Consider the following 24,417-nt stretch of genomic DNA (forward strand, 5'->3'; position numbering starts at 1 on the left):
GAAATCTGAATTGATTGTCCAAAGGTTTCCATTGGACCCTGTTGCCTCTCATTATTCAGAAAATCCTCAGGTATTTGGATGATAAAACTATTATTTATAATTTTAATTTATTTTTGCATGTTGCTAGCCACAAATCATCTATATGCTACCTTCTTAGTGTCACATGTTTAATTTTAATTAAAATCCTAAATATGCAGAACCAGCAAAGTGTATTACTATTATTATTCATGGTATGTTGTTGGCTAAGGCTTTTATGATAAATGTGGAACACAGAATTATACATTGTGAATATTTATGGAACTATCAGGCAAAAAAAAAATTAAAATCTAAACAGGGATGGGGATGTAACTCAGTGGTAGAGTGATTGCTTAGCATGTGTAATGCTCTGGATTTGGTCCCCAGAACCACAAAAATAAAAAATAAATAAAAACTTAAAATGTAAACAAATCTTACTTCGTAAGGAAAAAAATCCAGTTTATAAAAGAGAACTGTATCAGATAATCTTCTGTAATTACTAAATGAATGAACTGTTGAAAAATGAATTAGCTATATAAAATGTCATAAAGTATACCAGGTTAAACTACTCTTCTGAAGTCTCTCCAGGCTTTAAAAAAAATAATATATTGTTTTTAACGAAGAGCTCCTGCAGGCAGAAAAGAAATTAGAACTGACTTGAAAATTACCATCCTGCTTCATTCTCCTGTGGCATTTTGCAGACCTTGATGGGGTTTGTTACATAATCAGCTTTGGCATTCAATGGCTTCTTTTATTATAATGCTGAATTCTTGCCTAACATAGTCTCCCCTCCTTTTTTTTTTTCCTGCCCTCAGTTTCTTAAGTTACAAATGCATTTAAACAATGACCAAGTCATGCCGCAACAGGCACTGGGAACAAATGAACAACTGCAGCAAGAAATAGCTAAGCTTGGGTCTGAAATCCCAACACTGAAAAAAGAGTGAGGCCAATAATGCTCAAAAGGGTGAGTTGATAAAAATTTTTAAGAACTCCACTGTGTATTCTATGTCTACTGTTTTATCCTTGCTTTTCACAGAACACATCAATGCTTGGTTTTAGGGAAAACATCATAAAACAATTATTTGCCATTTCTAATTATGTATTATTTGGAAAGTGTCCAGAAGCAAATGTATCATACCTTTTTAGAAAAACTATTGGGCTGTAAAATAATTAGAGAGATGAAATCTAATTAACGTAATAAAACAAATATCTGACTTGAAATGAGTTTTACAATTAACCCAAATTGTTGTAGCTAGACCTTCTTAAACTCTAAGTGGCATTGAACCTGTTGATGTCATTGAAAATACACTGCTGCTTTTTAATTATTTCAGGGGATAAACAACTTAATCTTTCTCCAAATATTGTATTAATTTTGCCTCCAAGTAACTCAGTGATGATCTTTCCTCTACAATAAAAAGCAAGATTTTCTTTATAAAATCTTGCCAAAATGCTCTTCTGTTCATGAGATGACTAAAACTCTTCAGAGATTTGAAGATGATAGAAATATCACCAAACATGACTATAACTCTTTCAATCAAATGTGAAGGTATGGGGTTAGAATGATAATTTTTTATGCTATGTGTATCTCCCACCACAACAACAACAACAGGACAAAAACATTATGTAATGATCACCTGGGCACCTACCACCAACTTCAGGAAAAAAGAAGACTAGATTCATCTTCTTAGAGTCCTCCTAGGATCCATTGCTCCCCTGTTCCTTCACAGTCTATCCCTGTCCTGACCTGAAATTTTCTTGTATTGTTCCCTTGCTTTGCTTTTCAGCCTTGCACAACAAAGAACTTTATAAATGGAACCTCTTCTGTATGCTTTTCTGAAACAGAAAATCTTTAGTTCAATCTTTAGTTCCAGATGAATTCATCCTGTTACATGTTGCTATACTTCCTTTATTTTCATGGCTAGATAATATTCCATCCCATGAACATACCACCATCTACTTATTCTTTACTGAATAAGTGAGTGAATCTGTTAATGGATATTTAGGTTGTTTTCCTTTTTATCCTTGTTATCATTATACAGGTTGCTGTGAATCATTCATCTCCTTATGTACATGGACAAAATTGTCTCTATGGCTCTTTATGAGTAAAACAACGTTTCTCTTTAATGCCAAATTGCTTCCCAGATCTACCTCTTCGGCATTCCACCAGCCTTGTGTAAGTGCCAGGGTTACTCCATATTCTCACTGGGCTTATAATGTTTTGCCAGTCTGGCTTATGTAATATGACAGCTCATTATGGTTTTAATATTCATCTCCCTGATTTCTAATGAGGCTGTGTATCTTTTCCCTCTTATCAGCCCTTTGTGTCTTCCCGTTAGGGGAAAGCCTATTCAGTCCTTTTGTTGGTTTCTCTTTTGGGTTCTTTGTCTTTTTCTAATTAGTTTGCAGAAGTTTCTTTGGTGAGTGATAAACACTGTAAGTCCTTTTTCTCCCAAGTTGTGACTTCTCCTTTGTTCTTTCTGGTCTCTGCATTGATGATTCTTTTAAAAGCCATTGTGGATGATCTCATGAGGGAAGGAATAAAAACTTAGTTTTTGGAATCTAGACTCTTCCTTGTTGTGTCACAAACCATGTAGAGTCCTATCATCCTGGAAAGATGAATTGTGTTTCTCTTGACTAAAGGTAGTAACTACATCCCAGCATTTAGCTGCATCTCTGTCATCATTAGGCAACATTTTAATAGTAGCTTAGTTGATTACTCCACCAATATCCCTATCACATTGTATATCAGTTATTCAAGAAGCCATAACAACCTGACAGACACAGGACTGCCTGTTGCCCAAGACAAGAATGTGTTGCAGACATTCCAGGTTCCTACAATGGGAGCACAGACTTTTTAGACACACCTGTTTCCAAAACCTTCTTCTCCATTTTCCAAATGGATGAGGTTAGATAAGATCTGTAGGCTTCAATTTTCTTTTCTCTGTACTGGGACTAATGATAGGTAGCTTAGAGGGTTTTTGAGTAGATTTAATTAGATTCTCTATTTGGAGAACACATCATTTAATATGTGTTCAGGAAATTGCAGATATTTTTTGGGTACCAGGGATTGAACTCAGGGGCAATAGACCACTGAACCACATCCCCAGTCCTGTTTTGTATTTTATTTAGAGACAGGGTCTCACTCAGTTGCTTAGCACCTTGCCATTGCTGAGGCTGGCTTGAACTCGAGATCCTCCTGCCTCAGCCTCCCAAGCCACTGGGATTACAGGCATGTGCCACCAAGCCCAGCATAAATGACTGTTATTAGTGGTATTATAATTGTAAAATTCATGGATGTACCAAGAATCACTGTACATAGATATTTCCATGTTATCAAAACAAAGGAGTATATATCTAAACTCAAGAACTGGAATCAGAACTCAGAGCTACAAGTAGCAGGACTTGATTCTTGCCACAGGACAATGATTGTTGCCACAGTGCCAGGGCTAGGACCCTAAGAGGGAAGTAAGGTACCGATGTTCTTATCTTCTCAATTTGCTCTTCGAATCCCTATTATATTCTAGCTTAATGCAGTTGCTCCACTTTAAGAAATAGAGTAACTAGAAAATTCATGGTGTTTATTCTCTTCCAACATAGGAGGAGCTCTTTAGAAGCCAGGCTGGAATTCTTTCTCATCTCTTTGCCCATGTTGAGCTCATGTGCAGCACAGAGATCTTTTGATTTATCCCTAAACTATGAATGAAATGACATTATTACTGCCCATGAGGAGTGTAAAACTTACTGGGAAGAAAGCACTCCTGTAAAGAAAGGAGAGTAATGAAGAAAAGGTAATTGTCCAACTGTGGGTTTTATTTTCAGAGTAACATCCTATAGGAAATTAATTATTATAGTGAAATAATTATTAATTGAAATTGGTTATATTTTCGAAATTTGCCACTCATTTTGAAAGTGTTCGCCCACCCCCCATATTTTGTTTTCTATACAGGTGTCACAAGTGGTGGTCCAATCTGATAACCTTTTAGCTTCAAGTTAATTTTCTTTGTGCTCATCATTACGTTCAAAAGGGAGTGTTCACTGGGTTGACAGGAAAGGTGGATCAATTTTTTTTTGCCATGTTAAGTCAACTGACATGCCCAAGGTTACCTCCCGATAGGGAGTCATTTTCACAGACAGAGCTGAAGTTATTTAGACTTGTGGTTCTGTACTTCTTCGTCTCACTGATTTTTCCAGCTGAAGTGAAGATCTATTTTTGCCTGGAGAGTTTAAGTAAGGTGTGAGGCTAGTGATGGAATGAATGGCTCTCACAGGGAACAAGAACTCCAGCTTCTCAGTGACAGCCTGTGCCTGCCTCTCCTCCAGGATGCTTTCCTGCTTATCAAAGGAATGAAGACAAGTGGACTCAGGTCCCACTGTGCTGTAGTGCCTTTGAAAATGCCTGTGAAATCATAAATCAGTGTTTCCATTTCTGAAGAAATAGCAAGAAAACTGTAGTCCCAAAGGAGAGTTGAAGAAAATGAATCGGCAAGACCCTTTTACGAGTCATTTGTTAAAAGATAACCCAGAAAGAAAAACAAACAAAAACAAAAGCATCTATTATTCCATTATATGATTTTTGGATATATCTCTACTTATACACTTTGTTCTGAAACAAAGATATTATGCTTTCCAAATGGCAAATGTTGCTATAAACACCCAGCTAGCAAAACCCTCCTCTTGTAATTTTTAGATCACCTCATTTCCAAGAATAATACTGCAATGGAGGGACAGCTGTCATGGTGACAGCCATCACTCACTCAACAATTGGAAAGATGTGCTGAGCACTGTCCAAGTTCAGGGCAGGATGCTTGTTGTCTAGCCAGGAAATGAGGCTTCTGATATTCTAGTTGGCCATTAAAGAATGCACACCCCACCCCCAACACACACACTCACACACTCACGCACACACCCTGCTGAAATACGTGTGGTAGCTCCCTGCTGAGTAAACATTATCATCATGCCAAAGGCACCCCTGAAAGTCCTTCCTGAGGTCATTGTAGGATGTGTCCCACCTCTGACCACAGCTAAAAGCAACTGAATATAGCTGGCCTGTCTCCACTGCCTAAAGAGGGAACTGCTTTTCGAAAAAAAATTCCAGTAAATATAGACACCCGTAAAATGAGATTAACCCAGAGTATTGATTTCTACTATAATTCTTGTGCTTTGAAGTAAATCATTCAAACGAGATTAGAGCACCTCTAGTGTTTTCACATAATCAAGTATTTTTCTTATTTGTTTCCTCCTAAAATAGTAGTTTACTATGGAATTAATTTTTGAATCTGAATTTGTTTTATATGTGAGAAAGTAAAGAGGATCTATTCCATGCTGATCGGTCCACCAGAAGAAAAAAAAAAATCCTACTAGAAAGATTTGTTACAATTTTCCAAAGGATCTGTCACCGCTGGTGTGTTTACCAGAGTGCCCTAATTCTGATAAAGACAACTATTTAGGTTCTTGGCCCTGACTTTGTTGTTTCACTATGGCAGATGTTGTCACCTTGTTATTGGTACTCCTTTGACTATTTGACCAAAGTCCATCAAGTTTCCAGACAGAGAGATGTTTACATAGGCTATGCCTCCTCCCTGTGGATGGATATGTCAATTCTTAGCATTGAAATGTCAGAGAGCTATTGTGCTAAAAGATGAGGGACTCCAAATGGCAGGTGGATGGTGGTTGTTTTTTCAATTTTTTTTTTTTTGATGTTGAGCTAGAAGGTGGGCATATGCCTTAGTCCCTCTCCACTCATTACTGGATTCTGGTTTCTTTCTCAACATGCAGAGTGTCTTTAGGGAAATCAAAAACACCTTGGGAAGTTGGAAGTGTGTTACAAGTGCATAAACCACAGGCCCCATCTGGGTCTGGTGAATTGGAACCCACAGTTTAGCAAAATATCCATATAACTTACATGCACATTAAAGTTTGAGAAGTGTTTCCCTACCATATGTACATATATCAAAGAATGCACCCATATTCTCTTTTTTACCCTTACTTTTGCCCTATTACTAAAAGCCTTTCCAAATATTAAATTAAATTCTATATTTAATTACATAATACATAGGACACACAAGTTAGATTCTGCCTTTTCTTTATTTTAATTAATTAATTTATTTGTTCTAATCAGTTACGCAGGACAGTGGAATGCTTTTTGATTCATTGTACACAAATGGAGCACAATTTTTCACTTCTCTGGTTGTACACAAAATAGGGTCACACCATTCATGCAATCATACATGTACCTAGGGTAATGATGTTTGTCTCATTCCACCATCTTTCCTGCCCCATTCCCCTTCCTTTTTCTCCTTCTCCTTTGCCCAAAGTTCCTCTTTTTCCCATGTCTGCCCCCCCCGCCCCCTTATGGATCAGTATCCATTTATCAGAGAGAACATTTGGCCTTTGGTTTTGAGGGATTAGCTTACTTCACTTAGCATGATATTCTCCAATTCCATCCATTTCTGAAAATGCCATAATTTTATTCTCTTTTATTGCCGAGTAATAATCTATTGTGTATATATACCACAGTTTCTTTATCTATTCATCTATTGAAGAGTATATAGGTTGATTTCAGTTTGGCTATTGTGAATTGTGCTGCTATAAATATCGATGTGGTTGTGCCACTGTAGTATGCTGTTTTTAAGTCCTTTGGGTATAGACCAAGGAGTGGAATAGCTGGGTCAAAAGGTGGTTCCATTCCAAGTTTTTAAAAAATATTTTTTAGTTGTTGATGGACCTTTATTTTATTTATTTGTATGTGGTGCTGAGAATTGAACACAGTGCATCAAGCATGCTAGGCAAGTACTCTACTACTGAGCCACAACCCCAGTCCCCATAAGTTTCTTAAGGAATCTCCATACTACTTTCCAGATTGGTTGCACCAATTTGCAGTACTACTAGCAATGTATGAATGTGCTTTTCCACCCACATCTTCGCCAACACTTATTGTTTCTTGTATTCTTGATAACTGCCATCTGACTGGAGTGAGATGGAATCTTAGAGTAGTTTTACTAGAGATGTTGAACATTTTTTCAAATATGTTGAACATATTTGTTGATTGATTGTATATCTTCTTCTGAGAAGTGTCTGTTCAGTTCCTTAGCCCATTTATTGATTGGGTTGTTTGTTTTATTGAAGCTAAGTGTTTTGAATTTTTTATATATCCTGGAAATTAGTGCTCTATCTGATGTGCATATGGTAAAATTTTGCTTCCATACTGTAGGCTCTCTCTTTACCTCATTGATTGCTTTTTTTCTTCTGAGAAGAATCTTTTTAATTTGTAGATTCTGCCTTTTTGAGAGGATCATGAAGTCAGGATTGAAAAAAGACATAGCACAAAGACAGGACTATCTATGGGTGTTTAGACATGAATCTTAGGCATTCTGACTCTTTATATTGAAAAATATATTCTTAATTAGCACTGGTCTAGTCAAAATTATTGACTAAATATAATATTTATTAAATTAATAACAAAAGTCAAATATTAGAGTTAACATTCTTTTTTTTACCTCTGAATTTTTGTGGTTTGTGCTATTGTTAGTGTCACAATCACTATCATACTGGGAAAGAATCATATCAATTTAAACCTGGTGAAAATAGGCTAATAAATATCAAAGTTTGGAAAGGTTTTTTGTTTGTTTGTTTGTTTTTGTGTGTATGTGTGGTGCTGGGGATTGAACCTAGGGCTTCTATCAACTGAGCTATATCCTTATCCCTGGGAAGGTTCTTAAAGCTAATAGTTTCAGCATATGAAATCTTAATAAAATTGTTCTTCTCTCTTTTTTCCAAGGTGATTTTTTTTGCATTGTGTATGCCTGTACAACAATGGGCCTGGGTCATTTTGTGGTGAATGTCGCAATTGTACAAGCTGAAGCCACTTTCAGAATCCTGGGACAGTCTTGTCCTTTAACCACCACAGGATAACAACAGTGATGGTGATACCAACTCAAATCTCTGCAAGCACATTATATTAGATGTGCCCTAATAGTTTCTGAAATTTTATGAAAACAAAATGCTCACGAATAACAAGCAAACTGGCAAATTATATTACTCTAGTATCCTATGGTAAAAAGTGCAGTTCCTGAATATGAATCACTATTAATTAATTACTTGGCATATATTACCTCCAATTGTGTTATGTGGAAGCCATTATTCTTTTTTTAAATTAGAACATACATTATACTTATTCATAATATTTGGGTTCCTTTTAACAAAATTATACATAAAAGGAATTTTATTTCAATCCCCATCCCCCCTTCCTTCCTTTTCCCTCTCCATTTTCTCCCTCCTTTACTGATCTTCCATTCTTTTTTTAAAAAAATATTTTTTGGTTGTTGTTGGACCTTTATTTTATTTGTTTATTTATATGCAGTGCTGAGAATCAAACCCAGTGCCTCACACATGCTAGGCAAGTGCTCTACCAAGGAGCTACAACCCTAGCTCCCTTTGATTTGTTTTTGATTGGTACTTTCTACATATAAAAAAAGGTGAATAAAGATTTTGTTAGATGTATTCCACATTTCCTCCCCTCTCCTTTCCTTCCTCCTCCCTCTCATCTCCTACTTCTACTGATCTTCCCTATATCTTCATGAGATCCAGTCCCTTCATGAGATCCACTGCCTTCATTCCCTTATTTTTGCTCTAGCTCTAACATATGAGAGAAAACATTTGACCTTTGATTTCTCTGAAGTCTGGCTTATTTCACTTATGATTTTCTCTATTTCCATTCATTTACTGGCAAATGCTATTATTTCATTCTTCTTTATGGCTAAGCAAAACTTCATTATGAATAAATACCGCATTTTCTTGAGCCATTCATCTGTTGATGGGCATCTGGATTAATTCCATAATTTGGCTATTGTGAATTGAGCTGCAATAAACATTATAGACACTATTTTCCCATAGTATGCTGATTTAAGTTCTTTTGGACAAATACCAAGGAGTGGAATAGCTGGATAATATGGTAGTTCCATTCCTAGTTTGTTGATGAACCTTCATAGTTTTTTCCAAAGTGGTTGTACTAATTTGCAGTCCCACCAACAATGTATGAGTGTACCTTTTCCCCACTTCTTCACTAACATTGATAATTATTTATATTCTTCTTTTAAAAATATATATTTTTAGTTGTTGTTGGACACATGCCTTTATTTTATTTATTTTTATGTGGTGCTGAGGATCAAACACAGTGCCTCACGCATGCTAGGTGAGTGCTCTACCGCTGAGCCACAACCCCAGCACCTAATTATATTGATAACTGCCATTCTGACTGGAGTGAGATGAAATCTTAGTACAGTTTGATTTGCATTATTCTTATTTTAAAGAATCCAAGATTCATGAAAATTAAACAGTGTTCCTAAGATTGTATAAATGAATGATGGAGCTCCTATGCACACTGAGGTCTTTACCTCCCACAAACCTTTGCTTCGCTAAGCTATGGAGCTCTCAAGTACTTGACATGTAATGCATGATTGCTGTTTTAGGCAACAGGGAAAGTCAGCTGCATGTAGAGAACTCCTGTGGAACTCCACACCCCTGACCCACTGTAGAGCTACCAAAGTCCTGGGCACTTCTGGCTAACAGTAAAATTCTGATTGACTTTCTAGGTGATGGTGATCCTGGGTCTGCAAGGACCTACCTGTGTTGCTTATAGGGAGAGTGTGTGATTTGTCAATTTATTTCAACATCTACAGTTCATTTTATCAGTGCAGCTCTTATATTCTATTTTCTTCAAGGTTTTTCTCTATATTGGGTCTTTTAATTTTTATATCAGTCCCCTCTATTGGTCTCCTTCACTTGTATGGGCATAACTCAAGTCATCCCATCCTCCTTCCTGAAAATAAATACATAATTAAAAATCAAGCAGCACTAAGAAACATATTTTTCATCTTTCTCTCAATCAATCAATCAATCAGTCTTCCTCCCTCCATTCAATCAATTGATCAGTCTTCCTCCCTCCATTCAATCAATCAATCAATCTTCCTTCCTCCATCCCCAGCCTTGTCTGTCTCTTGATGCTGGGAAGCAATTTACTACTAATCTATACCTCCAGCCTTTTATTTTTTTTTTAAAAAGAATTTTGAGAAAGGGTCTTTCTAAATTGATGAGGCTCTTCTCTAACGTGCAGTCCTCCTGTCTCAGCCTCCTGCATTACTGGGAGTATTTTCTTTGACTCTGGTTCTCCCCATATTATTGCTCCATTCTAATGTATCCTTTTACCCTATTTCTTTAAACAGTGGCTTCCTCACTCTCTGTCTATAAATCATTATTTTCCATTCTCTTTTGAACCTACTGCCCTCTGGTTTTCTTCTCTACCACTCACTGAATCTAATTTAACCAAGTTTCATGATGCTGAGATTCAGTAGCCTTCTTTTTGGAGGAAAACGAACAAGGAAAGGGACTGTAAATAACATTTATGGAAAACCTAATCAGAGCCATCTTTCTGCACTGAATTCTGTCTGTTTTCTCATGTAATCCTCATAGCAACATTGCACTATTGTACATTATTGTCATTATTATTATTATTTAAACTTCAGAAACAGGTTCAGGGCATTCAACTAAAAGAAGGTAGAGAACTGATTCAAACTAGTTCTGCCTGATTCAATATCCCAGATTTTTTCATTATACAAAGCAAAATAAAATAGCAGAGGGTGGGCAGGTGGGGGCAAAAAGAATAGAAAGAAAAAGGAAGAAGGGATTGGAAGAAGGTAGGGGAAGAAAAATTCAAGAAAAATTTCTCTACAGTAAGCAAGAGATTCAAATTGACCACTAGATTAATTTTATTGCTGCTCATATCTTTAAATCTTCTAGTACAGGAATACCTTAAGCTTAAAAGCAGAGCATAGAAAAATGAAAAAAATTAATATTAGTAAAAATAAATAATATTAGTAACAAACATTGCTTCTATCTCCAAAGTGGTATACTTCATGGAAAGACCTAGTATCCTCTGTTTTCCATGATGGTGAAAGCTACAGCTAGGGTATCTACTTGATGATACTGCCACTTTACGTAACTTTCAGATGGTGTTTTTAATGCACAAGAAATGAGGATATAGGGCAGATATCAAATGAACTTACCCAAACTGTGTGTGCTATTCAAATTTTCTCAAAATTATTCAAATTTCTCTGGCCTAGAAATCAGGACAGAATCTCAGGACAGATGGCTTAGTAATGAGTTTTTCACCTCTTTCGGCTGCCAAGCAATTTGGAAATTGCACTAGGCCTGGCCCCTGTCAGTATAGTTCAGCACTTCAACATGAAGACTAGTCTGACACCAGGAAGTTGTCATCATCATCAGCTAATGTTTAGCAAGTGTGGCACACTGAGTGTCATGAAAATGGAAAGAATGTTCTGTTCGGATGATGAATTCCTAACAAGTTTGAGTTGTAGCTGCACTTCTGTGTTGAGCTAAAAGTTCAACTTATATTTCCAGTCCAAACTCCCTTCTTACTTTGGGCCGGGTTATTCAATTATCTATTAGGCATTTTTAGTTATATATCATGCAGGCCCCTCAAAGTACACACATTCACTGTTCTGGATCTTCGCTAAGAAAACACTTCATGCTCCAGTGTTTCCATTTCAGTGAAATAACCCCATCCAGACAGCTACTGGTTTAAGCCTAGAATCATTCTTGGCCCTTCCCTCATTCCCTCCATCACATTTAGTCCCCAAGGCCTGTTGACTCTACTTTCTAAATATCTTCTGAATCTACGTCTCTCCATCCCCACTGTCATCTTGATCTTTGGGTGACCATCAGTTTTGAACTACTCTTGAGTGCAGCTGCCTGTCTGAAGGTCGTCGGCCTTGTTCTTCTCTGCCCAGTCCTTTTTCTCTAGGGAGCCAATGTGGTACATTATGTCAGATCATGCCATTCTCCCACTCTAAAGCATCCCATGCTTCATTATGGCCATGGAATGATGTCTGAACTCCTCAGTGTGGCTTAGAAAGCTGTTATCTTCCTCCCCACAGCATTTTTAAAAAAATATTTTTATTAGTGAATTATGGTTGTACGCAATTTGACATAATCATACATGCGTGGAGTAAAATTTGCTCCATTTCGGTCCCCAGTACTTCTTCTTTTCCTGTTCTTGTTCCATCCCTGTTCCCCTTCCTCTACTCTACTGGACTTTCTTCTACTTATTTATTGTTTTGTAAATTGGTGCTTTTTAGATATACATAAAGTGGAATTCATTGTGGTACATCCACAATGGTACATATGTACATAGCATAATTGGATCAATACCTTTCTCTAGTTCCTCTCTTTTCTTATTTTTTCCTCCCTCCCCTGCAACCCTCTTCCTATTTTCTACTGATCTCCCTTCTATTTTCATGGTACTTCCCCTCTTTTCCCCCTTACTTTGCTCTAGCTTCTGCATATGAGACCCTTGACTCTTCCACATACTGGACCCTTGACTTTCTGAATCTGGCTTATCTTACTAATGATAACATTTCCATCTATTTACTACCAAAAGCCGAATTTTTTTCTTTTTTTTATGGCTAAGTAGAACTCCATTGTGTGTGTGTGTGTGTGTGTGTGTGTGTGTGTATATATATATATATATATATATATATATATATATATATCACATTTTCTTTATTCATTCATCTGAGCCCCTGGGCTGGCTCCATAAGCTGGCTATTGTGAATTATGCCTACCACCTTTCCTATAAGTTAGTCATTTAGTCAGAAAATATTTGAGTGCCTGTTGTGTGCCAGACCTTGCTTTAGGCTCTGGAGATATAGCAGTGAAAAAAAAAACGCTGTCACTTATCTGAAGATACTTGCATGCTAGTGGTAACACACACCAATAAATATGTAAAAAAAAATGAATGATTTTAAGTGCTGACAGATACACAGAAGGAGATCTTTGTGAGAGGTGCCTCCTTAAGTGTCTCTTTATCTCACAGAAAACTAAGTCAGACATTTCAGATATGCTCTTCTGCCATTACACTTGAGCACTCTTACTTTATTTCTTGTTTAATTGTTGAACTTTTATCATGGGCCATCATAGATCTTCATATCTAGTTACACTAGTTGTTGCCTGGTATATGTAACATTATTAATCACTATTTGTTAAATAGATGAATGTTATTTCCTTGGTATGAATTAGTTGATAGACTTTTATCTTATTGCTTAAATTTTTTTTTAAAAAAATGCATATATATTGAAATAAAAAAATTGGTAAAAAATAAGACTCTGAAATTTATAACTGTTCAGATATTTGCAGATATATATATATAATATATATATATATATATATATATATATATATATATATACATACACACACATACGTATAGTGTGTGTATACATATATACACTACGTTTACCTTTTACACACTTAACATTTATACCAAATCAACAAATTCTTATAGATAGTGAAATTCTATATATTACTCATTTCTTAGTTATTCCGAGAAGTTATTTTGTTTGGACAATTGTGAAATCAAAAGTATGCTGTGAAATTAAAATACCACGAGAAAAGTATAGACATGACATTGGGTCATTTTAGCTGTAGAAGCAAAACAGTGCATGGAACCGGCATAATCATTTTGGGCAATACTTTATAATCTTTCTGTTTTCTTAATATATTTGCCTTTGTAAAGTTTATACTATCAATCTACTATATCAAGTGTGAAGTTCTTGCAAGATTAGTAGAGTGGCAGGAGGCCTCTCTAGAGGAAAACGGAACTACCATGCTCTCTTCCATCTTCAGGTTCTACTGAAAAGAGTATTTTGTTCACCTGTGCTCACCATAATGTCAAGCAAACCACACAAATAATTCAACTTGAATAAAGTTTAGATTGGCTTTATATGTTTCTTTTTTCAGAAGTAGTTTGTCCCATCCTAAAAGTTCTTAGTTACCTTTTTTTTTGGGGGGGGGAGTGGGCTGGGAGGATACCAGGGATTGAACCCAGGGGCACTTAACAACTGAGCCCTTTTTAGTTTTTTATTTTGAGACAGGATTTTTCTAAGTTGTCCTCAGAGCCTCACTAAGTTGCTGAGGCTGGCTTTGAACTTATGATCCTCCTGCCTCAGCCTCCTGAGTTGCTGGGATTACAAGCATGCACCACCACGTCCAGCCTTAATTACACAATTTTGACTATTTTGCCTTTGTCTTTTGTATTTGGATGAAACAACCTTCTAGGGAACTGAGTTTCAAGTCTTTTGATTATTTTCTTCTTAAATTCTTACAATGTCCTGTGTTTTTACTGTGATTATTCAATATGTGTATCAGAGTTTACATTAGCTTTTAAGTAAATCTTTGCACAAAGAACCTACAAGAATAGCTGTCTTATCAATTTCTCTTAAAGGTGAATATTTTTTTTCTAACTACCATTTCTCACCAAGTCCAGTGCTTGAAAATATTCTGAGATATATGCCTAGAGTTTAGATCAGCTGCTGGATTCCCAAATGAAAATAGTTGTAGACAAAATGCAGCATGTTGTTGTAGAAAAAATTGTAATCTTGGAGTTAAAAGCCACTAGACCAGGGTATTACTTCAGACTGTGTTATGCATACCCTTCCTATTCCTCCTCTCTTTAAGCCCTCTTTTCCAAACCAACCAAGAACTTGGTATTGGATTCTTTGCTATTGCTAGTTTAACCAGCTCATTATTCTGTAGATAATTACTTGTGTACAAACTTTACCCTGTAGTACATGCCAGCCTTAAATATAAAAAATATTCCTGTCAATAGAAATCCTTCCACATCCTTCTCAATATTTCCACAATTACAACCTAAATACACCTACTTGTCTAATTTTTAATGTTCTGCATCCTATATCCCATTCCACAGCTTAAAACATGAGTGAAAGAGGCACATGTCCTGGAAAAATGTCTGAGTAATGAATTCTGCAAACCCATGTGGCTGTCGGGCTTCACAGATTCCAAATCCCATCTTTTTTTAAAAAGAGAAGAAGAAAGTACCCAAATCAAAATTACCTGTGGCAACGTGGAAAAACCCATTGAGCCTGCCACTGGCAAAACTCATCAGAGAGATGGCTTTCCAAATGTGAAAACACATAAAACAAAGCATTCTTTCTTTATGATAATGATTTGAATTTCTAATTCTCTGGGCCCTACAAGTTTATTATGAAAACCATGTTCAGTTCCCCTAAGGGGCAAGAAAGAACCACTTCCTATTGCATAAAGTTATAGAATTATAACAGCAAAATTTTAAAGCCCCATAATTTGTTCCTTGGGTAGCATTATATTGTCTTCCTCTGGGTTACGTAATTCTGCCTTGGTCTTTCAAACACAGAAACATTTTACCCTTGACACAATTTGGAATTTGGAACTGCCTGTGAAAACATGAATAACTTCATCTTTCCATTTGAAAAGTCCCTAAACACAAATTGATAAATTCTCAAAGAATTTCAGTGCAGAGTGTGCAGGCTAGCATTTCAACTGCCAAGACTTATATTAAAAGTGTTTGAATTGCCAGAAAAAACACAGCTGTTAGTCTATATCTCAAGCAATCTGTACACCATCTTTTAGGCTGAGGAGATTGCAAAATGGGCTGAGGTTAGATGCACATCTTGGAAGAGTCAAATGCTTTGCTTGCCCAACGTAAAAAGCTTTTTAAGTCTCAAATAGTAACACTAAATCAGAATATCAGAAGTTTTAAATTACTTGCTTTTTGAAAGTATTGTCCCCACTCCCAACAAAACAAAGTGACAGGATCCACCAACCAAAAGTTTTCTCCTGACCTTTGATTCTATTTGTGATAAGTGTTTTGTGTCTTGTTTTAGCTATTATTTAAAAGATTATGGTGGCCTAGAAACTGGCTACCTAGGGTAATTTCATGGAGGCATCAATGGAGAGGGTCTCATGAGGTCAGAGTGTCTGTGAGAGAGACCGTTCTGACATTTCTATAAACTAAATTGAATTCTTGGCACAATCTCGAGCTTGGACAGCATGAGTTTTCCACCTGGCTACTCTTCAATTGTGCCTTAATTTCTACCCTGATAATGTGATAGAATAAAGTGAATCATTTTTTTAAACTGAACTTTTGAAGGAAACTGCATAAATTATAAAGGATTATATTTTTGAAAATGTGAAAAGCATATTTAGATTTTCTCAGTCTTTTATTATTCAGTTATATCTTTATATATGTAACAAAATCATGGGTTAATTCAGATTTTAAAGGACTGGCTGCAGCAGAGTTAAGATAAGCTTTGGGTTACACATAATATCCTCTGCACAAAATCTAACTCCAGGACCACCCGCCGCCTTCCACCCCCACCACCAACTGTTATAACCTTCTAGTATCTTAGTGTGTTCTCCTGAGAAACTATGTCCTACATCTTCTGGAATCTTAAATACAACAAAAACAAAACAAAAAAGCTGGTCACTCACACTCAACTTTAAGTCAACTTTTTACAAATAATACTTTGACTAATCCACTTTATAATTCCTATTTTGTAGGTGAAAAATAAACCCAGAAAATTTAAGTAACTTGTCCAAGGTCACATAACTAAACAATTGCATTTCAAGATGTGAATTCATGTTCTCTATAACTAGGTACCAGTTATCACTTTGAGCTACCTTAAGCCAGCGCCTAGTTGGTGCATATCACAATGGAAGTCAGGTGGTATCTGACCCAGAGGGACTAGTGATACAATATGGCATGGCGAGTGCTCTCAAGGGCCTCTTTATACTTTTTCTTTAGGATACTTTGGATGCTGATGGTGTAAAAATTTGATCAGTAATATATCAAAGTGCTGTTTCCATTTCAGAAATGAATCCAACCTTCAGTCAATATTAATAATATCAAATATCAGAGATTTATTATTCCATATGTGTCAAGAGAATTATAGCCAAACACCTAAACATATATATTTCCTGATTTAGATTTAATGATCTTCCTCCTAACTTCTTGCTCTCAGCTACTTTATTAAACATAATGAATGGCTTCTCTTAGGACCTAGTTTTTTCTAGAGGCATGTAACATTGAGACTCTTTTCTGGCATTTGCAGCTGTGATTTTAATTGGATTCATGCCTCTGTGATCCAAACCTCAGAGTCTCCCTGATGAAAATCATAAAACTGTTTAAGTAGAAAGAGACCTTAGAGACCAACTAGTTCCAAAGTCTCAAACTGACAGCTCCTAGGTGGACACTGGCCCCAAATATGTCATTTGTACTCCCACAGTATTAATGACCCAAGTTGAGGTCTTTTTTTAATTAGTTGCAAAATTTTTAAGTGGGTGTATTTTAAATAAAAATTCTTTATGTTGGATTTCTCATGAAAATTTAGAGTAGAATAGAATCACTGAGCTTGTTTTCCTTCATTTGGTCTCCACCTACCAGCTGAATGGAGTGGCAGGTGGTCTCTGAAGATGGACTTAGCTCTCTAGGTGTCGCCATCCTGGCTTCTCCTCATTGTCAGTAGTCTGCTAGCACTGATCATTGTATTTGTATTATTAATTTCTTATAGCCAAATTAGGAAGTAAGAACAATATGTTTGACTTTGTCACATATTCAAATATAAAAGATAATCTTAGAGGACTTTGTGCTTAAAAAAAACATAGAGAACATGTTTCTTTGTGGAAATGAAGAATGTGCCTTTTGGGTTAATATGCAAATGAATCATCTCAGCTTCAAGACCATTTATGTTATTTGCTTGCCCTGTAAGCATTTGAGAATCATGATCTCATCTTATTTTGTAGCTCTGAACAGAGATCAAAAGAGGTTAAATGGCTTCCCTGGGGTTTATATCTACAACTACAGTGAAGGTTTTTCTTGCCTTATATTATGATGCTGAGTGTGACAAGTTGGAAATAACAAATACTGATGAATTTGTGAGCTGAAATATTTTTTAAAAGTTATCTTAATGTTGAGAAATTGTTTAGAAGATAAAATAAGACATGATAGTAAGTTTATATAAACTCAAAATGGGCACAAATGTCAGAGTACAAGCATTGTTCTATCCAGACTTCAGAGTCCCCTAAGTCTTTCCTCTTAGAAGATACTTAACCAAGAAGGCTTTCACCATCTTTCATGTCAGCTATTTGTATTTTGTTCAAATTGCTATAGAATTGTGGTAGAATGTATCTGAAATGAAAGTATTAGGCTTCAAAAAATAATTTAAAAAATAGTCAGTCTCTGTCTCATCCATGCGCACACACACACACACACACACATACACTCTGAAAAATAGTTGGCTTACAAAATTTACTTTTAATAAATTCATATTTTTCAAGGATATATTCTTTTATTCTTCTGTTACTGAATTTATAAGACATAGATGTCCCTTCTGCCCATAAACACTAATAGAAAGTCTCAGGATAGATTTAAAAAAAATTTTTTTTAGTTGTCAACAGGCCTTTATTTATTTATTTTTACTTATTTATATGCGGTGCTGAGAATCAAACCCAATGCCTCACATATGCTAGGCAAGTGCTCTGCTACTGAACCACAAACCAGCCTCAGAACAAATTTTAAAATAAAGACATTGGGACTGGGTACATACCTTAATGGAAGAGTATTGGCCCATCATCATTCCTATGGCTTTGAGTTTCATCCCCAGTGCTGGAAAAATGAACTAACTATATAAATATGGAAAGAAAAGAGAGGTCTATGGTGCCACTTGATGCTTTTTAATAAATCACAGAGCCCGTTCATGAAGGCAGGGCTATCTAAAGGTTGCATATGCATTCCTTACCTTCTGAAACTACCCATGATGTCAACCTAGACACTTTCTCAAGTCCTCCAGACAGAATTGTTCTACATCTTTAAGGGAGCTTGAGGAGCTTCTAGAACAGGATTTCTAGAACTTAAGTGTACATTCTTGATATTTTGTTGTTCCCAAATATTTTGTTGGCTTCTGTGATTACTATTATTTTCTTTCAAAAGAACAGATTCCATAATAACAACTGTACTTAAAAGTTACTCACAATCTTCATCATCAGGAAGTTGCATCCTGTGTTTACTCTAGACAGTGCATGAATACATTTATAATCACCTCCACTGTTTAGTCAGGTTAAACAGAAAATGGCTCATCACCATCCTCGATATAGCGAGTGGTATTTTTCCTTTAAATATTTGCGCCTTATTCTTTTCTGTAGTTTAATAATCTTATATTTTTAAAGGTAATTCCAAGGAAAGGCCTGTGTGAGATCATAGTGATCACAAAGGAGGGTACAAAAGGTGGTAGAGGATTCAGAGGGAGCATTGACCCAGGCTTTCTAATAGTGGAGTGTTCTCCTGAGCAAATACTACAGATTTGGCTAACTTTCCCTGTCATGGAAATAGGCAAAGGCCTTGATGTTCTGCGACGAGTTGATTTATGTATATGCATTTGCTCTTTAGGAAGCAGAGCGGCAGCCATCATGGTAAGTAGGAGCACAGAAATGGGTCATCCACTCTGTCTTACATCCATCTTGCACTATTTATTTAATTTGATCAAATGACTTCTCTAAATCTTTCTTTCCTCATCTATACCAGGAATAATGACACTAGTAATGCCTACTGTCTTAGGTCAGTTTCCCTGGGAATTAGACTCTGAGATGGGTATTTGCATGGAGAGGGGGTTATTGTGGGTACCTCATATCCATGTCAGTGGGAGAGTAAAGGAAGGAAGACAGGGCAGAGAGAGGAGCTGAACTACAACGCCTGCTCCCAAAGGCCTCAGCTGATCCCACATGAAGCCTGAGAGATAAGAATGATCTTTCAGAGTTGACCATCTTGAAATAAGTGGGCTGGATCATTAATCTTTTGTAGGGGTCCATCAGGGAGAAAGCATGACCTTGAGTGACAGCTGAGAGCAATTCCTGAAAAGTATCACAGCCAACAACACTGTTGGGATCCAGGGAAATAAGAGCCTCAGTCCAGTTCTCTAGGGGATATCTAGCAATATCCTGCCTTGGAGGATTGAATGAAATGATACATGCACAGAATTTTATCCAGTGCCTATGCTCAATTTGCTATAAACATTACCTAATAGATGCTTACTGAGCATTTGCTATTTGAAAATGCTACAGGAGACCCTGTTAGGAAAGTATTAAAATAAATAACGAAGGACTCTGCCCTGAAGAGATTATTGTTGAATGGGAAAGAAGTGAATTAGAGGCTACAGAAGGCCTAATGCTCCTTGTCCTTGTGTATGTGCTTTGTATTATTCTGTAATTAACAATTGAATTCCAAATATTTTGTAGCTTTGAAAGTAATAAGTGTGTATTCCATCTCTTGCATGTCTTGTGATCTAATGGAGAGCCAGAAATATGTGCAAGAAAGAACCTGATTAAAAAAAAAAGCATGACATGATTAAGTATCAAAATGTGTGGCAGGGCCCCTCACTAGTGATGGAAATGGTATAGCAGTCCCGAGGGCTTTGGGAAGGAATCGATTTGACCTAGACATTGTTGGTTACATGCACTTTGGATAGGTGAAGGGAAAGAGAGAACTCTAGACTGAAGAAGAGCACAAATGAAGAGGCTGCCTATGCCTGTGGGTGGTGAGGAAATCAGTTGGGCAGCAATGGCATTTTTTAAATTGACATAATATTTGTACATATTTATGAGGTACAGTATGATAATTCATGTATACAATGTGAGATGGTTGAATAAGGATAATTAGCATTTCCACCTGCATTGGAGATTTTACTTTGACGTACATTACTAAATAGACTGCTACTAGTTGCTGGAGTTAGATTACTTCTGTGACAGATTGGGGAATTAATGACTGATCATAGCAGCACTCTTTTGGATTTTTGAGTGACATGGATGAAACCCTATTACAGAGATTGATCTGGTAGAATTGAGGAAGATGAGCTATAAAGAGAATCCAGCATTTATGGAGTGCTTCCAAGGTGATCTCAGTGTCTTCTACTAAGTTTAGTAACTTACCCAGATGACAGATATGAAAGCTAAGATTAGAGGCTGGAATTGGACACCCAGAAATCAGATGCTTTGTTGAGGCAGCTTTAGCAGAAAGATGATTTAAACAAAAGAAGAAGCCTAGACTTTGGATCCAGACTGATGAGGTAGAGCTCCAGTTGTGCCAGTTATAGGACCCTTGACCTTGGACAAGCTTCATAACCACCCATGCTTTTGTTACTATCTGCAAAATGAAATAAATAATCCCCACTTTACAGGGTTGAAAGGACAAAATGATAACATGGTAAAATGGGTACTAAAGTTACTTGTTAGTAATAATATTATTTTTACTGAAATTATTATCACACATCTGGAGCCTCTTCCCTCATCTCTTATATTTTGGATTTGTCTCTGATTGACTGTTATTAACAGCGCTTAAATAAAACACAGTTTTTAAGTTCCACTTGTAACATGTAATTGTACAGTTTTACTATCCTTTTCTTAAGAGTGTCAGAAGGACACTGAAGTTAACTTGGACCTTCTGTTGGTGGATGGAAATGCCATGATGAGAGGCCACTGGTAGGAGGTGACACCTTTAAATTTCAAGCCCAAACTAATTATTCTACCTTGAGAACTTTAATTAGTTCAAGGATTAAAGTGTTTTCTTTTTTAAGAAAATGTTTTTATTAGTTTATTATACTTATACATAATAGTGGGGTTCATTTTTACATAATCATGCACATATAGAATATAATTCCTCCATTTCCGTCCCTAGTGCTTCTTTTTTCCCTTTCCTCCTCTCTCCCTCCTTTCTTCTACTCTACTGGTCTTTCTTCTATTTATTTGTTGATGTATTTTTTTAAATTTGGTACTTTATAGATATACATAAAGTCAAAATTCACTGTGGTATATTCATATATATATATATATATATATATATATATATATATAGGTCAATTTCATTCTTTAATTCCTTCCTTCTCCTATTACTCTTCCCTCCCTCTCTACCTTTTTCTACTGCATAGGGGCAGCCTATGCAACCATCAACATCTCTGATAGAAAGTCACAACAGATATCCTTGTTTAGACTGGTCCTTCTTTTCCACATTGTTATTGTTCTACCTCAAAGAGAAAGTAGCATCTAGTGGCCAGTGAAGACCTGTAGGTCAGGAGCTATGGGATCGAAATAGTTAAAATTCATTAAAGTTAAAATTTTAGTTCCTCAGCTGCAAATAGCCACAGTTCAAATATTAACATCCATGTATGGCTATTGGCTAGTGTGATGGGCAACATTGCTGGAACATTTGATGGTCACAGAGAGTTCTTTTGGACAGCTCTACTCCTGAGTCAAACTCAGTGAATTCAAGTTATATCTTTAACACAACTGTCTGCCTGACTTGGAACAAGGAATTGTATCTTTCTGTACCTTGGTTTTATCATCCATAAAACAAGATTGTCAGTACTGGTATCTTATTTCTCCTCATACCTAGCATCTGCTGTGAAGCCTTAAGGACAGTTAGCATTTAATAAGTGCTTTTTTTTTCATCAGAGTTCAACTAAAGTGCTGGCGAACTATTTATTTATTTATTATTTTAGTGAGAATTGTAGGATTGGGATTTTTCTGATCTCTGTTTTCTTAGACTACAAAAAAAACAATTGACTTATGATTAATGGGGAAAATAAAGTCAGAAATGGATGGGATGATTCAAAATGGATGGTCACTTCACGTATCAGGAAGAAAGAGGGAGGGAAGAAAGGGAAGAGAGAGGAGAGAAACCTGAATTGATAAATCCTACAAGAGATAGAGCAAAGACAAATTTCCCCTTCATCAACATTTTACCATAGGCAGGTCCTGAAGCCCAGGATGTAATTATCTTGGCTAGAACTCCTGTGCTAGAGTAAACAGAAATCTGAGTGTATCAACAAATTATTTAATTAAACAGAGTAGGTGGCAATGGGAAGGCAAAATTATAATGTGCAATAAGATAATGTGATTGAAAGCTTCAGTTGTGATGGAATGGAGGGAGTCAGACATAGGAGAAAAATTATACAATTCTGGGGACCTGACCAGAGACTTGGTTAGCCAATGTGAAAAATGAAGATTAGGAAAATGGAATTGTATCATCCAAGAAAACATTTATTTGGATCCACCCCTCAAGTTTAAACATAAATTTAAAAGCAATCAAGATTAAGCCATGGTTTTAAGTGAGCCAAGGGTCAGAAGGAGGACTGAAAGCAGCATTTAAAAGGGTCTCAGGATTTGTGCCATCAGCATGAAAGTGGTAGTTACAATTAAAAACAGAAGTGAAATGACTGAGATGTATACAAACTAGAAATGAACAGATGGCCAAGGCATTCAGCTTGCTGGGGTGCAAAAGCTGGATATATTTTATATTTCATTCCAAGTTAACAAATATTAGGACATTAAAATGCATGAAACATGGTGTAGAGCCCATCTTGCCATATTTTTATTACCAAGTTAGAAAGAATCAGACTGCACGGAATGGATGCAAATGCTTCAGCCTCAGCAAATGCTGAGTCAGGGGAGATCAGGAAGGGCAGCTGGATTTCTGTTTTCTAAAGAAGAGCCTGGTCAACTGTATCCTAAGCCCTCTTTGTTTCTGCAGGCCTAAACGGTCACTCACTTCCAAAAAGACTATTAGACTGCTGGATGACACTTTCAGTACAGGTGGAAGTAGCACCCAGTGGTGATTGTGATTACACATGGAAGACGTTTTTACTGGACTTCAGTTTGTCACTTACCCTAAGCAATCCTTACTACAACAAGGTAAGCTTGCTGTGATCAGTAGACTATTGATCATACCAGTCTCTCATTAAGAGGCCTATTTTCAAACATTTCCTGTTAAGCCTGGAGCTTTCTACATAGGTGGATGAGGCCACAAGGTCTTCATGGGTTCATAAATGTATTGCTGAAGGAACAGTATATGATTAAAGTCAGTGGCCTCTCCTGAACTTCTGTAATCAGACTGTGACTCTGATTCCCTAGTGGAAAACTTGTCAAGTACCTTTGTTCATGATTGTCAAATTCTCGGTTACCAGATTCTCTTCTCTGTCTTCAGAAATATATATCAACATATACCTGAAAATGAAGAGAAATTTCTGCCTCTTCACTTATCTTTTCATTTTTCCTGAATCAAGATTTCATTCTATTCTTTTATTCATTCAATCTATATTTTTTATATTGATCCAGGTACTGATCCAGTAACTAGAAATAAAATGGTCTCTGCTTTTTTGTTTAAAATAGACCAACTTTCTTGCACCCTGTTTATTAACCCAGACTCCTTTAAATAAGATCTAAATGTGGTGGAGAACATCCAATTCTAACATTTGTGAAGGTTACAGCTTCATACATAAAGACATATCCAAGAGAATATGTGCCATTCCCTTATCTCTACCCTATTACCTGCTCCAAATTACATTCTGGAAAATATTATACACAAAAAGGAAATGCCTGTGAGCAACAATACTTTGATTTCAAGCTTTGGGGTCACTGGAAAAAGAACTATTAGCTTCCTCTAGTACCACATGAAGATCTGGAAGGGATACCATCTTTGACCAAGGAGAAGAAAACAAGATTGTGTAC

The 24,417-nt window shown here is 36.4% G+C and overlaps 1 long non-coding RNA gene across 1 annotated transcript; it reads left to right on the forward strand.

Moving 5' to 3' along the window:
* Positions 1-23,576, forward strand: LOC113185252 (uncharacterized). Its single transcript, XR_003301106.2, has 3 exons — positions 1-70; positions 831-979; positions 23,441-23,576. It is a non-coding gene; the product is annotated as an uncharacterized LOC113185252 (long non-coding RNA).
* The last annotated feature ends 841 nt before the right edge of the window (positions 23,577-24,417 follow it).

This window comes from Urocitellus parryii, chromosome 5 (genome assembly GCF_045843805.1).
Source record: "Urocitellus parryii isolate mUroPar1 chromosome 5, mUroPar1.hap1, whole genome shotgun sequence".
NCBI classification, from domain to species: Eukaryota; Metazoa; Chordata; class Mammalia; order Rodentia; family Sciuridae; genus Urocitellus; species Urocitellus parryii.